At 42.0% G+C, this 15,847-nt stretch overlaps 1 protein-coding gene across 6 annotated transcripts in view; it reads left to right on the top strand.

Annotated features, from left to right (window-relative positions):
* The window catches only part of rapgef4a (Rap guanine nucleotide exchange factor 4a), a 293,410-nt gene that overhangs the window by 77,746 nt on the left and 199,817 nt on the right, over positions 1–15,847 (top strand). The gene's annotated exons all lie outside the window — the stretch shown is intronic.

The raw sequence follows: 15,847 nt of genomic DNA, 5'->3' as shown, positions 1-15,847 counted from the left end.
AACTTTGCTTTCCATCTAAAGTATTGTATCTGAAACTGGCTGATATTGTCGCCGGAATTTCTTGCCAAAATGTTACTTATGGTGACTTAAAATGGGCAATTGTATCATAGATCAATCAGACGATCTGCATTGCCTGCTTGTTTGTATATTTAATCACAATCTAAGCAAGATAACTGACAAGAACACGATTGCAATCTAATCTGATAATAACATGCCTATATTTGTGTCTCAACACATTTTGATTTTATGTAGGTAAAAATATAAATAGATTTTATTGATTTTGTTGTAAACATCAAAACGGATCATTAGTTTTATTACGACTTTATGACTTTCCAAATTCTACCTTTCTTTTGATCTGCAGTGATGAAAATTTGTCACAGTGAAAATCCAAATGAGTTTGTATTTTTTCAGTTTGCTGCGTACTTGAATTCAAATACAAAATATAGAAAAGCTTATTTCTGGTAAAATTTCCATATTTGTGGATCATTTTAGTATTGTCTTAGTGCTGTATCATTCTTTATTTTTGCAATGTACTCAACTGCATTTTGTTTCTCGATTCATGGCAGCTGTGTGTGATTTGACTCACTTTGCCAGCTGGTGATAGTTGTGTTTTCATTTGTGAACATTAAGCATCAGAATTCCCTTCTCTAGACTGCTTAAAATCCACCTTCCTGTGTTTTTTTTAAGATGGGCCCCCGTAATGTGTTAGCCATCCTCCCTCTGCCTCTTATTTTCAGGTCATTTTTATGAGAACATTGAGTACAGAGCAGTATAGGTCAGGAACAAGTCCTTTGGCCCAGTGTTGTGCTGAACCAAATAAATTGGTCATTGAATGGCTAGCTAAACTAATCCCTTCTACAACACAATGTCCATATCCTTCCTTTTTTTTCTCAAATCCTTGCGCCTATATAAATGATTCTTTAAAGTCCCTAATCTATGTGCTTCTAATACCACCCGAGGCAGCACATTCCAGGCACCCAACACTTCGTGTTTTTTAAAAAAAGACTTGCACCTCACAACTCCTTTGAAATTGCCCTTTCTCACCTTAAATATGTGCCCTATGGCATTAGACATTTCAAACCTGGGAAAAAGATGCTGTTCTATCTGTCCCTCTCATAATCTTATAAATCTCAATCAGATCTCCCCTCAGCCTCCTCCACTCCAGAGAAAACAACACAAGTTTGTCCAGCCTCTAATTCAGGCAGCATCCTGGTAAAACTCTTCTGCACCCTATCCATAGCCTCAACATCCTTCCTATAATGGGGTGACCAGAACTGTGCGCCATTCTCCAGATGTGGCCAAACTAGAGTTTTCTAAAGCTGCAACATAGCTTCCTGCCTTTTGAACTCAATGCCTCGACTAACAAAGGCAAGCGTGCCACATGCCACATGCATTCTTAGCCGCCCTGTCAACCTGTGTCGGCACTTTCAGGGAGCTGTGCAATTGGACTCCAGGATCCTTCTGCTAAATTGTTGTGTATTTTCCTTCTCGATCAATTGAAGCTCTAATCACTTGGGAACACAAGTTGTATTATCACTATATGAATGCAGTTTATATAAATTTGAGATTAATTGCTTTATTCTGTCCCTCACCATCCATCTTGCAATGGCTTCTGACTACAATACTTTTATTTTGTTTCTCTCCAGCCCTACATCAGTCCTCCATATCACGCTTTCCTTTGGTTTCTTTTTACCACTTCACAGGAAGGTGAGATGATAGCAAAACTATTTTAAAATAAAGAGGATATAAGGAAATAAGTGAAGCTTCCCCTCCTTGTCAGTAAGAAAGTCTAACATGCAGATACAGTATGAGAGGCTTGACTGAAAACTCAAAACCAAAAAATGGGCAAAGAGGTGGGAAGGACGGGAAACTAGACCACAGCAATTTATACTTACTATGAGTAACACAATGCTCAACTAATATTCATATTTTATCATGTTATTTTCAATTATAGCAAATCAAATCCGCTGGGGCTAAGGTGCAAGAACATACCTGCGTATTCAAAATAACGAGAAAGGGGAATAAAAGTGCATGGTCACATAAGAAAACACATTTTTAGTCCAAGATTTAAAGTATCTGCTAGCATGTAACAATATGAAAATATCTATCTTTGTGTTTTTTTAATGTTAAATGCAGCACTGACGTAACTACATCCTAGGCTTTTTTGTAACCCTTTCCTTACTTCGTACTTACTTGGTCCTCAGCTCCCAGAGGAGGACCATCGATGACCTCCCGTCTCCATTGTCCTGTGCAGTTGATAGCATGGTTGGAGTTCATCAACACTTCTGCAATCCATTGAATTGAATTGACTTTATTTCTTACATCCTTCACATACATGAGCAGTAAAAATCTTTATGTTATGTCACCATCTAAATGTGCAATGTGCAATTTATAGTAAATAAATAGTATGTACAACAGGACAGTCCATATAACATAGAAATACAGTTGTGTCAGTGTGAATTAAGCAGTCTGATGGCCTGGTGGAAGAAGCTGTTGGTTCTTGCTTTTATGCTGTACAGGGGATTGGCCCCGTTGACCGGCCTGACCGTTTCCACCTTGTAGGTTTGGAACCCTCGCCATCAAGTTAATATTTTGCTTTCAACGTTCCCCATTGTAGCTAAAACCATTCTTATTTGCCCCGTACTAATAGAAGTCTCACTCCAAGGAGCTAATTATTGTGTAGAACTAATATTTTGCCCTTGGTAGTTTCCTCATTTTAAGACTAAATGGTGGCATGCTCTAAGGATTTGGCTTTATGCTTTAGCAGAAACTGATTAATTTGAGGTATGCACATCAATCAGAAAACGTTTTTGCAATGTAACATGTCTTGGAAAGGATATCCCTAGCTTCTCCAGCTTAAAATTATTAAAAGAAAACAATTAGTTGAAACAGGAAAACAGCAAGCTATTTTTATCTTTTAAGCAGTTAATCCCCTGAACGGACTACTCTAGTTAAGGATATTTTATCCAGTCTCCAAGCTCAATGGAAAATGCATCCAATTTCTACATTTCTTCCAAAAATGCTTTGAAACTTCAGAATTAAAATAATGCAGATCAAAACTTTGACCAAACTATATGGGTAACATTTAAAATAAATGTTAGCTTTGAATTCTAATAACCATAAGCAAACAAATAAAGCTACAAGGTGTTTCATGTTATAACCAGCTGTGTATTTCTTCTCATCTTGAAAGTGCTACCTCCAACTAAATCTTCATTCAGTTTTCCCAGAACACCATGTTCAAATTCTACCTTTCAAGACATTACCGTTAATTATGACTTTATGATGATAGCATTCATTTCAAGAGGACTAGAATATAGAAGCAAGGATTTAATGTTGAAACTTTATAAAGAAGTGCTGAGGCTTCACTTGGAGGATTGTGAACAGTTTTGGGCCCCTTATCTTAGAAAGGATGTGCTGAAACTGGAGCGGGTTAAAAGGAAGTTCACAAAAACAACTCCAGGATTGAACGAAGAGTGCTTGATGGCTCTCGGCCTGTATTCATTAGAATTAACTGAAACCCGTAGAATGGTGAAAGGCCTTGACAAAGTGAATGTAGAGAGGATATTTCCTGTGGTGGGAGAGTCTAGGACCACAGGACACGGGCTCAGAATAGAGGGGTGTCCTTTTGGAACAGAGATGAGGAGGAATTTCTTTAGCTAGTGAGTGGTGAACCTGTGGAATTCTTTGCAACAGACAACTGTGGAGGCCAAGGTTTTATGTATATTTAAGGCAGAAGTTGATAGATTATTGATTGGTCAGGGCATGAAGGGATACAGAGACAAGGCAGGAGACTGGGGCTGAGAGAAAAAATGGAATTGCCTAATTCTGTTCCTATATCTTGTGCTCTTTTGGTCTTTCCTTCCTTTTGACACTGACCTTGCTGAATCATCATACCTCATGGTTTTCAAAGAGGACCACAGTGGTGTTCAGGGCTTTCTTCATCATGTCACCAGCTTCTCAAGGTTTTCATGTTGGTCATGCATGTCCCGGGTGGAGACTCAGGAATACTGTCACAGTCAGACGTAGAAGGTTTCTTCATTGCTGTTTTCATACCAATTTTGTTTTACCAGTCAGGGTTGTTGGTCCTGAGCTGAACCCCCAAACCTGGAGGATTGGTGGACCACTCTTAGTCTGGCCTCTATCCTTGGTCTGTTTGGTGTGGGTGACCCTACCAAGAGCCAAAGCATAAAGCCCTGACTCCAGCCAACATAGCTCTCCAGGTCACTGAGGCACACAAGCTTCCAAACCCAATGACAAGGTTGTGGTCCTCTTGGCAGCACTGAGAGTATACCAGGTAGAAAAGATAGTAGCCAATCCCTTCCGACGGGGTATCAATGCCAAAGCTTTACACATATGTAACCTTGGCCCAGCCATCCTTAACTATTTCAATTGAACTTCCCTCCTTTGTAAACCCATGGGTGGTACATTCTCCAATGAAAGTAGTGAAAATTGATTGGATTGCTGCTTCTTGCACAAGTTGGTCCCATGCCTGCAGATGGCCATGCCCAGACAACCCGCTGACATAATCAGGTAAGTGGCAAAGAATAGTTATGCCACAAAAATGCCAGACCATGTCCTTCAACACGTGAGAACTTCACCACTCGGTAACTTCAGCAAGTGCCTCTCTGTCAATATTATTGACCAAAAGCTTAACGAGATAAGACATTCCCAGTCCACAACAGTGACCTCTTTATACTGACTTTCTCCCCTCCATCTTTCAGACTGTCAGTTTCCCTGCATAGATGCTGCCTGACCTCCTGAGTTCCTCCAAACGGTGTTTGTTGATCTGGATTCTAACATCTGCAGACTCCCCCACTCCTTCAGTGTCCACAGTTTCTATTCAATCCATCTACATAATTGAAGTCCCTTACCTCTGCATTAACTTTGGTAACTTTCTCCCAAACTCCCTCTGAATCTTTTATACCTTCCCCGAAGTGTGGATCCCAGAAAGGGACACAATACACCGAAACTCCAGGATGGTGTTCTCTTGATAGTCCCAACACGAGAAAATCTGCAGATACTGAAAATACAAATGATTGTGTGTGTGTTGCTCCTGTTTATATTGCCTGTTCTCCTTTTTTTCTACCAAATACAACAATTTGCATTTTTCAGCATGGAATTCAATCTACCAATCTGCCTGTTTCTTCTTGAAATCTATTGCTCTCCTCCTTCCGGTTCAATTCATTCCAGATCGAAGTTTTGTGCTATCTGTAAATTTGGAAATTGTGCATTGTATGCCCTCAAACAGGCCACTTATTAATGTTAAAGCAAAGCAGTAGCTGTAAAACCGATCCTGGGCTACTCCACTATACACTTCCCTACAGACTAAAAAACAACTTTTGCTGCTCTTTTCTATGGCATGGTCAGTTTTCCACAGATAGTGTCTGAAGCCCTTGTCTCCAAAATGTTCAATATGAAACGTTACATTTTATCAAATGCTATTTGCAGTCTATATGTTTCACATCAAACTCATTTTTTTCTCATTGACCTCTCTGTTACTTGAAAAGATTGTTTCATGACTTGCCTTCAGCAGATCCATGCAGGCTTTCTCTAATCCTTGTCCAAGAAACTGCTGATTCTATCCCTGATTCTCTTTTTCCCTTTCTAGAATATTCCTCAGCTCGGTTAAACTGACAAGCCTGTACAAGAATGGAACATTTTTGCAATCTTCCAGTACTCCAGAACTAACCCCCCACCCCCAACCACCGAATCTATATTTATTTCTCAAAGAGGAAACTCCTTTTTAAATTTTCACAATGCATAAAAGGCATGCGGTGTCTTGGAAAGATAATCAGTCTTTGCTATATTTAATTTGGAGCTCCCTAGTGTATTTCTGTCCTCTACTAGACTGAGAGGAAGTTGTTGGTTTCCAGATGGTGACAGATTTTGAATTACTAAATTTCAATTATCTAGTTATCTTCGTTCTCTGTAGTCGTCACAATCCAGAATTTCCCCAGACACATCCACTTGATGGCATTGCAGGAGTTAGGGCGGGAGAGTTTCTGGAATGGAATTGTGTCAACCAATAGCTGCTAGAATAGTTTCAAGAGCTGAATTGCAGCAATAATAGTACAGATGATTCCTGCATTACAACTGTTTGAGTAATAGAAATATGCCCTTACAGAATTCTAAGGATTTCGAAGTACATTTATTATCAAAGAATGTATAAATTATACAGCCTTCAGATCTGTTTGCTTAGGAACCCAAAAGAACTCAATTAGAAAAAAAATAAAGACCAACACCCGATGCGCAGAGAAAGGTGGAAAAAAACACAAATCATGTGGACAATAGAAGCGAACAACAACATTCTGAACCAAAATGAGTCCATTAGATCCGAACCCAGGAGCAGCCTGGAGTAGGCCCGAGCCCATCATATTGGGAACAACAGGAATTCTGCAGATGCTGGAAATTCGAGCAACACACATCAAAGTTGCTGGTGAACGCAGCAGGCCAGGCAGCATCTCTAGGAAGAGGTGCAGTCGACGTTTCAGGCCGAGACCCTTCGTCAGGACTAACTGAAGGAAGAGTGAGTAAGGGATTTGAAAGTTGGAGGGGGAGATCCAAAATGATAGGAGAAGACAGGAGGGGGAGGGATGGAGCCAAGAGCTGGACAGTTGATAGGCAAAAGGGATATGAGAGGATCATGGGACAGGAGGTCCGGGAAGAAAGACAAGTGGGGGGGGGGACCCAGAGGATGGGCAAGGGGTATATTCAGAGGGACAGAGGGAGAAAAAGGAGAGTGAGAGAAAGAATGTGTGTATAAAAATAAGTAACAGATGGGGTACGAGGGGGAGGTGGGGCATTAGCGGAAGAATTGGGTAGCCTCCAACCTGATGGCATGAACATCGACTTCTCTAACTTCCGCTAATGCCCCACCTCTCCCTCGTACCCCATCTGTTACTTATTTTTATACACACATTCTTTCTCTCACTCTCCTTTTTCTCCCTCTGTCCCTCTGAATATACCCCTTGCCCATCCTCTGGGTCCCCCCCCTTTTCTTTCTTCCCGGACCTCCTGTCCCATGATCCTCTCGTATCCCTTTTGCCTATCACCTGTCCAGCTCTTCGCTCCAGCCCTCCCCCTCCTGTCTTCTCCTATCATTTTGGATCTCCCCCTCCCCCTCCAACTTTCAAATCCCTTACTCACTCTTCCTTCAGTTAGTCCTGACGAAGGGTCTCGGCCTGAAACGTCAACTGTACCTCTTCCTAGAGATGCTGCCTGGCCTGCTGCGTTCACCATCATATTGGGGCACGGTGCACAGCAGCCGAGGCAGTCTTCAAAGACTCAGCGCCCTTGAGAGAGGAGTGAACATGGCCAGAGGACGAGCGAAATAAGCTCTCGCCTCCGATCCTGACACTCTGTCTTTCCAATCGACCAAACCGCGCATCATACCTCATACTAGGACCAGGGCACCGCTGTAGCAAAAGGCTCCGGAAGTGTTTGTAGAGCACTTACCAAAAAAATCGAGATGTGGAATAAAATTCAGTCAGGGACTTAGAGGTGAGGGAAGGGATGGAGTAAAATAAATAAACAGTTTCTTTTTCAATCCTCGTTTCTTGACAAGTGTGCAGATGACACAACTTTGTGTTATGGAAAATTGCAGTATGTACTGGTTTTGAGGAATACAAAGACTCTCCCTTTTTACTTAATAATGCAGGGGGCAGCTTGTGCTGGGATTTTAGAAACAAGTTGCCGATGCAAATTGCATTGCCACGACTTTACTAAGTTCCTCCAAGAGGATCACAATATTGGCGGAGGGTTTGGAGGCTTGTGTACCTTAATGACCTGGAGAGCTATGCTAGCTGGAATCAGTGCCTTATGCTTTCGCTCTTGGTAGGGTCACCCATGTCAAATAGGTCAAAGGGTAAAAGCCAGACTAAAAGTGGTCCAACAGTCGTCCAGGTTTGGGGGTTCAGCCTTGAACGGTCAAAAAAAATCTGTTACGGAAACAAGAGTGAAGAATCCTTCTACATCTGTGTGTGACTGAGGACCCCGAGCCACACCTGGGGCACAAAAGATGGCTAAAGACAGAACGAGATAGAACTTCATTGCTGCCCTAACTGCCAGCAGCATAATGGGCAGTAAGTAAGTACTTCACCAAATTAACAGATAAAATCATCTCTAATGTATTTTGATTAATACAGACTGAAGATTTCATTTAATTAGTATAACCATTCTGGATAGAGTTGCACACGCAATAAATGTTCAAAGTTGCTATTGTTTTGAGGTGAGGTTTAAAAAAGTTGTGGGTTAACTGTTTGAAAGAGAAAAGTGACAAGAGCCCAGCAGCAGTGGACAAGTTCACAAAGTGTAAAATGTAGAGAACTACAGCAGATAAACACTGAAAACATCTGATTTGCATGAACAGTTATAATAATGGAAAGCACAGTGTTAAGGATACGGGAAACAAATTATAGTGGCATTAAGTAGAGGTTTGTTGTATTAAAACATTTCAATTACTCAGTTTTGGTGGCAGTTTAGCAGCAGCTTTGTAATTACAATGTGATGAGGTGACAGGGAGGAAATGGCTTCACAAGGAACAGGAAATTCACAGGACATTTCCTCTTTGTGGGATACAAAGCAGACACCTTTTTTTAAACAAAAAGATTGATGAAGGGCACAGAAAACCCTATCATCTGGGCCATTTAATCCGAGGAATTTACATCATTATGCATGCACCCTCCGCAGCTCATCTGATACACAGCATCTATTGAGGTGGGGAAGGAGACCAAATTGAACACGTTGGGATAGTTCTACTGATGTCATGGCTGCAGCTCTGCTTCACTCTCTTTAATATTGTAGCTGTTGCCTCTGCAGTACAGTTCATAGACCTGACCTAAAATAGATTAAAACATTATCTTGGATTTCATTTCAAGTCAAAGAGCACAAAACAAGAACGTAAGAAAAATGCCATATTTGCATGAGATGCGGCAATAATACAGATTCCATTCATTTAGATTTATGTGTTGTTGAATTTGTAAACATGTCTTTGTACTTCAGTTCAGAAAACTTGCCATGCATTCTACTGAATTTCCATTCTGTGTCGTTTATCTTTGTCACTGGGCAGCTATGCCAGTGTTTTCATTCCAATCACCAGGTGCACTGGTGATTCCACAAACTTTCAAAGCTGTAAGATTATAGTACCAATGGTGATGGTGCTGATGCCAACCTATTCTATGTGACATTAGTCAATATTATTATTTGTATTTTTGCTGTTTCGCAGCAAAACTAATCCAAATCAAAACAAAACAAATGTTGCTAGCCTGGGACCACCACAGGGTTGTTACACTTGCAGCAGCTCCAATGAAATTATTGTTCAAAGGGTTGAATGCTTTATTGTGATCTGCCTCCAATAATGTGACTAGTTTCCATAATAAACACACAGCATAGAATACAAAGCAAATAGAGAAAAGATACAGTGCCTGTAAAAATATACTCAACCCCCTTGGAAGTTTTCATGTTTTATTGTTTTACAAAATTGAATCATAGTGGATTTAATTTGGCTTCCTTTGACACTGATCAGCAGAAGAAGACTCTTGTGTCAAAGTGAAAACAGATCTCTACAAAGTGATCTAAATTATTTACAAATATAAAACACAAAATGATTGATTGAGTATTCACCCCCTTCAAGTCAGTATTTAGTGAATGTACCTTTGGCAACAATTACAGCCTCGAGTCTGTGTGGATAGGTCTCTATCAGTTTTTGCACATCTGGACACTGCAATTTTTCCCCATTCTTCTTTACAAAACTGTTCAAGCTCTGTCAGATTGTATGGGGATCATGAGTAAACAGCCCCTTTCAAGTTCAGCCACAAATTCTCAATTCGACGGAGGTCAAGACTTTGACTTGGCCACCCCAGAACATTAACTTTGTTGTTTTTAAGCCATTCCTGTATAGTTTTGGCTTTATGCTTGGGGTCATCGTCTTACTGGAAACAAATCTTATCCCAAGTCACAGTTCTCTTGCAGATTGTATCAGGTTTTCCTGCAGGATTTCCCTGCATTTTGCTGCATTGATTTTACCCTCTACCTCCACAGCCTTCCAGGGCATGTTGCAGTGATGCAGCCTGCAGCCACCACCATGCTGCACAGTAGGGATGGTGTGCTTTTGATGATGTGCGGTGTTTGGCTTACGCCAAACGTAGCATTTAGTCTGATGGCCAAAAAGCTCAGCTTTGGTTTCATCAGAGCATAGAACATCTTCCGGCTGGCTTCAGAGTCTCCCACATGCCTTCTGCCAAATTCCAGCTGAGATTTCATGTGAGTTTTTTTCAACAATGGCTTTCTCTTTGCCACTCTCCCTTAAAGCTACAACTGGTGAAGCACCTGGGCAACAGTTGTTGTATGCACAGTCTCTCTCATCTCAACTACTAAAGCTTGTAACTCCTCCAGAGTTGTCATAAGTCTCTTGGTGGCCTCCCTCACTAGTCCCCTTCTTGCAGAGTCGGGAAATTTTCTTGCATCCATCTCTTGACCTGCGCTTTTCAGTAACCTTTTCTTAGAGTTGCTTGGAGTGTTCTTTTGTCTTCATGGTGTAGTTTTTTGCCAGGATTCTGACTCACCAGCAGTACATGTGTATTTTTACTATCAGTTGAAACATATACAGGTGATCTCCATTTAAGTAATTGTGTGACTTCTCAAACCAACTGGCTGCACCAGTGATGATTTGGTGTGTCATATTAAAGGGGGTGAATACTTGGGCAATCAATTATTTTGTGTCTTACTTGCAATTAATTTAGATCCCCTTGTTGAGATCGGTTTTCACTTTGATATGAAAGTCTTCTGTTGATCAGTGCCAAAAAAAGCAAATTAAATTCACTGTGATTCAATGTTGTAAAACAATAAAAGATGAAAACTTACGGTGGGGGGGGTGAATATGTTTTATAGGCACCTCACATAGCTCCTGTGGGCACGTGACCAAGTGGTTAAGGCATTCGACTAGCAACTTGAAGGTCGTGAGTTCAAGCCCCAGCTGAGACAGCGTGTTGTGTCCTTGAGCAAGGCACTTAACCACACAGTGCTCTGCAACGACACTGGTACCAAGCTGTATTGGCCCTTGCCCTTCTCTTGGACAACATTGGTGTCGTGGAGAGGGGAGACTTGCAGCATGGGCAACTGCCAGTCTTCCATACAACCTTGCCCAGGCCTGCGCCCTGGAAAATGAATCCATGGTACAGATCCATGGTCTCACAAGACTAACGGATGCCTAAACATAGCTCCTACATGCTACATGGAGTATCCATGCAGTAAATAAAATTAATTAAGGATAGGACTAATAGAACATAGAACATAGAATAGTACAGCACATTACAGGCCCTCCGGCTCACAATGTTGTGCCAACCCTTAAACCCTGCCTCCCATATAACCCCCCCACCTTAAATTCCTCCATATACCTGTCTAGTAGTCTCTTAAACTTCACGAGTGTATCTGCCTCCACCACTGACTCAGGCAGTGCATTCCACGCACCAACCACTCTCTGAGTAAAAAACCTTCCTCTAATATCCCCTTTCAACTTCCCACCCCTTACCTTAAAGCCATGTCCTCTTGTATTGAGCAGTGGTGCCCTAGGGAAGAGGCACTGGCTATCCACTCTATCTATTCCTCTTATTATCTTGTACACCTCTATCATGTCTCCTGTCATCCTCCTTCTCTCCAAAGAGTAAAGCCCTAGCTCCCTTAATCCCTGATCATAATGCATACTCTCTAAACCAGGCAGCATCCTGGTAAATCTCCTCTGTACCCTTTCCAATGCTTCCACATCCTTCCTATAGTGAGGCGACCAGAACTGGACACAGTACTCCAATTGTGGCCTAACCAGAGTTTTACAGAGCTGCATCATTACATCGCGACTCTTAAACTCTATTCCTCGACTTATGAAAGCTAACACCCCATAAGCTTTCTTAACTACCCTATCTACCTGTGAGGCAACTTTCAGGGAGCTGTGGACATGTACCCCCAGATCCCTCTGCTCCTCCACACTACCAAGTATCACAAGACAAGACAAAGGAGCAGAAGTAGGCTATTCAGCCCATCGAATCTGCTCCGCAGCTCCCCCATGAGCTAAACTATTCACCCATCTAGTTTCAATTTCCGGCTTTTTCCCCATATCCCTTGATACCCTGACTAATTAGATACAGTTCAATCTCCTCCTTAAACACCCTCAATGATCGGGCCAGCCATGTGTAGCAACGAATTCCACAAATCCACGACCCTCTAGCTAAAAAAATTTCTCCTCACCTCTGTTTTAACTGGGTACCCTCTAATTCTAAGACTATGGCCTCTTGTCCTGGACTCACCCACCAAGGGAAACAACCTTTCCACATCTACTCTGTCCAACCCTTTCAACATTCGAAACGCTTCTATGAGATCCCCTCTCATTCTTCTATACTCTAATGAATACAATCCAAGAGCCAACCAACGCTCCTCATATGTTAGCCCCTGTATTCCAGGAATCATCCTCGTAAATCTTCTCTGAACTCTCTCCAACATCAGTATATCCTTTCTAAGATAGGGGGCCCAAAACTGCACACAGTATTCCAAATGAGGTCTCACTAATGCCCCATAGAGCCTCATCAACACATCCTCACTCTTATACACTATTCCTCTTGAAATGAATGCCAACATAGCATTCGCTTTCCTTACCGCCAATCCAACTTGGTGGTTAACCTTTAGGGTATCCTGCACGAGGACCCCCAAGTCCCTTTGCACTTCCGATTTTTGAATTTTCTCCCCATCTAAATAATAATCTGCCCGATTATTTCTTCTACCGAAATGTACAACCGTACATTTGTCAACGTTGTATCTCATCTGCCATTTCTTTGCCCACTCTCCTAAACTGATTAAGTCTCTCTGCAACCTTTCCGTTTCTTCAACATTTCCTGCTCCTCTACCTATCTTGGTGTCATCCGCAAATTTGGCCACAAAACCATTTAATCCATAATCCAAATCATCAATATACATCGTAAAAAGAAGCGGCCCCAACACCGACCCCTGCGGAACACCACTAGTAACCGGCAACCAATCAGAATAGGATCCCTTTATTCCCACCCTTTGCTTTCTGCCTATCAACCAATGCTCTACCCATTTCAATATCTTTCCTATAATTCCATGGGCTCTCATCTTATTAAGCAGCCTCATATGCGGCACCTTATCGAAGGCCTTTTGAAAATCCAAATACACAACATCCACAGCCTCTCCCTTGCCAATCTTATTCGAGATTACCTCAAAAAATTCCAATAAGTTGGTAAGACAGGATCTTCCCTTCATGAAACCATGCTGGCTTTGGCCTATCTTGTCATGCACCTCGAGGTATTTCATAACCTCGTCCTTGAGGATTGACTCCAATATCTTTCCAACTACCGATGTCAGACTAATAGGTCTGTAATTTTCTTTTTGCTGCCTCCTTCCTTTCTTAAATAGTGGAACTACATTTGCAACCTTCCAGTCCTCTGGAACCATGCCAGAGTCTATTGATTCCTGGAAGATCATTTCCAATGCTTCCACAATCTCCAAAGCCACCTCCTTCAGAACCCTTGGGTTCACCTCATCCGGGCCGGGAGACTTATCTATTCTTAGTCCACTTAGCTTCCCAAGCACTTTCTCTCTAGTTATCTTGACTGTACCTAATTCTATTCCCCGATACCTCTGGCTTTCAGGTATATTGCTCATGTCTTCCACTGTGAAGACGGATGCAAAATACTCATTCAGTTCCTCCGCCATCTCTTTGTTATCCATTATAATTACTCCAGCATCATTTTCAATTGGTCCCATATCTACCCTTGTCACTCTTTTACTCTTCATATATTTAAAAAAACTCTTAGTATCCTTTTTTATGTTAATCGCCAACTTCCTTTCATAATTCATCTTTTCTTTCCTACTGACTTTCTTAGTTTCTTTCTGTAAGTTTTTAAAGGTCTTCCAGTCCTCATTTTTCCCACTAATTTTTGCTTCCTTGTACGCCGTTTCTTTTGCTTTTATTTTTGCCTTAACCTCTCTCGTTAGTCACATTTGTGCCATTTTTCCATTCATGATTTTCTTTTTTCTTGGAATATATTTTTCCTGCATTTTCCTTATTTCTTGTAGGAATTTCATCCAATTCTGCTCTGCCATTTACTTTGTACTCTGTCTTGGAGTTTGTCCTTCCAAAGTGTACCACCTCACACTTCTCTGGGTTGAACTCCATCTGCCACTTCACAGCCCACTTCTGCATCCTATCAATGTCTCTCTGCAATCTTTGGCAATCCTCTACACTATCTACAACACCACCAACCTGTGTATCGTCTTCAAACTTGCCAACCCACCCCTCTTCCCCCATATCCAGGTCGTTAATAAATATCACGAAAAGTAGAGGTCCCAGAACAGATCCTTGTGGGACACCACTAGTCACGATCCTCCAATCTGAATGTACTCCCTCCACCACCACCCTCTGCCTTCTGCAGGCAAGCCAATTCTGAATCCACCCAGCCAAACTTCCCTGGATCCCATGCCTTCTGACTTTCTGAATAAGCCTACCATGTGGAACCTTGTCAAATGCCTTACTAAAATCCATGTAGATCACATCCACTGCACTACCCTCATCTATATGCCTAATCACCTCCTCAAAGAACTCTATCAGGCTTGTTAGACATGATCTGCCCTTCACAAAGTCCTGCTGACTGTCCCTGATCAGACCATGATTCTCTAAATGCCCATAGATCCTACCTCTAAGAATCTTTTCCAACAGCTTTCCCACCACAGCCATAAGGCTCACTGGTCTATAATTACCCGGACTATCCCTACTACCTTTTTTGAACAAGGGGACAACATTTGCCTCCCTCCAATCCTCTGGTACCATTCCCATGGACAATGAGAACATAAAGATCCTAGCCAGAGGCTCAGCAATTTCTTCCCTCACCTCATGGAGCAGCCTGGGGAGTATTCCGTAAGGCCCCGGGGATTTATCTGTCCTAATGTATTTTAACAACTCCAACACCTCCTCTCCCTTAATATCAACATGCTCCAGAACATCAACCTCACTCATATTGTCCTCACCATCATCAAGTTCCCTCTCATTGGTGAATACCGAAGAGAAGTATTCATTGAGGACCTCGCTCACTTCCACTGCCTCCAGGCACATCTTCCCACCTTTATCTCCAATCGGTCTTATCTTCACTCCTGTCATCCTTTTGTTCTTCACATAATTGAAGAATGCCTTGGAGTTTTCCTTTACCCTACTCTCCAAGGCCTTCTCAAGCCCCCTTCTTGCTCTTCTCAGCCCCTTCTTAAGCTCCTTTCTTGCTTCCTCAATAGACCCATCTGATCCTTGCTTCCTAAACCTCATGTATGCTGCCTTCTTCCACCTGACTAGATTTTCCACCTCACTTGTCACCCATGGTTCCTTCACCCTACCATTCTTTATCTTCCTCACCGGGACAAATTTATCCCTAGCATCCTGCAAGAGATCTCTAAACATCGACCACATGTCCATAGTATATTTCCCTGCAAAAACATCATCCCAATTCACACCCGCAAGTTCTAGCCGTATAGCCTCATAATTTGCCCTTCCCCAATTAAAAACTTTCCTGTCCTCTTTGATTCTATCCTTTTCCATGATAATGCTAAAGGCCAGGGAGCGGTGGTCACTGTCCCCCAGATGCTCACCCACTGAGAGATCTGTGACCTGACCCGGTTCATTACCTCGTACTTGATCTAGTATGGCATTCCCCCTAGTCGGCCTGTCCACATACTGTGTCAGGAATCTGTCCAGGACACACTTAACAAACTCTGCCCCATCTAAACTAATGCAGACTTCACAGTGATCTGCTCTATATTTAAGGGTCCAACATGCCAAGATGTAAACAGAATGTGA

Source organism: Mobula hypostoma, chromosome 6 (genome assembly GCF_963921235.1).
Source record: "Mobula hypostoma chromosome 6, sMobHyp1.1, whole genome shotgun sequence".
Classification (NCBI taxonomy): domain Eukaryota; kingdom Metazoa; phylum Chordata; class Chondrichthyes; order Myliobatiformes; family Myliobatidae; genus Mobula; species Mobula hypostoma.
Note: the sequence above shows the minus strand (reverse complement) of the source record. Positions and strands in the feature narration are given on the sequence as shown.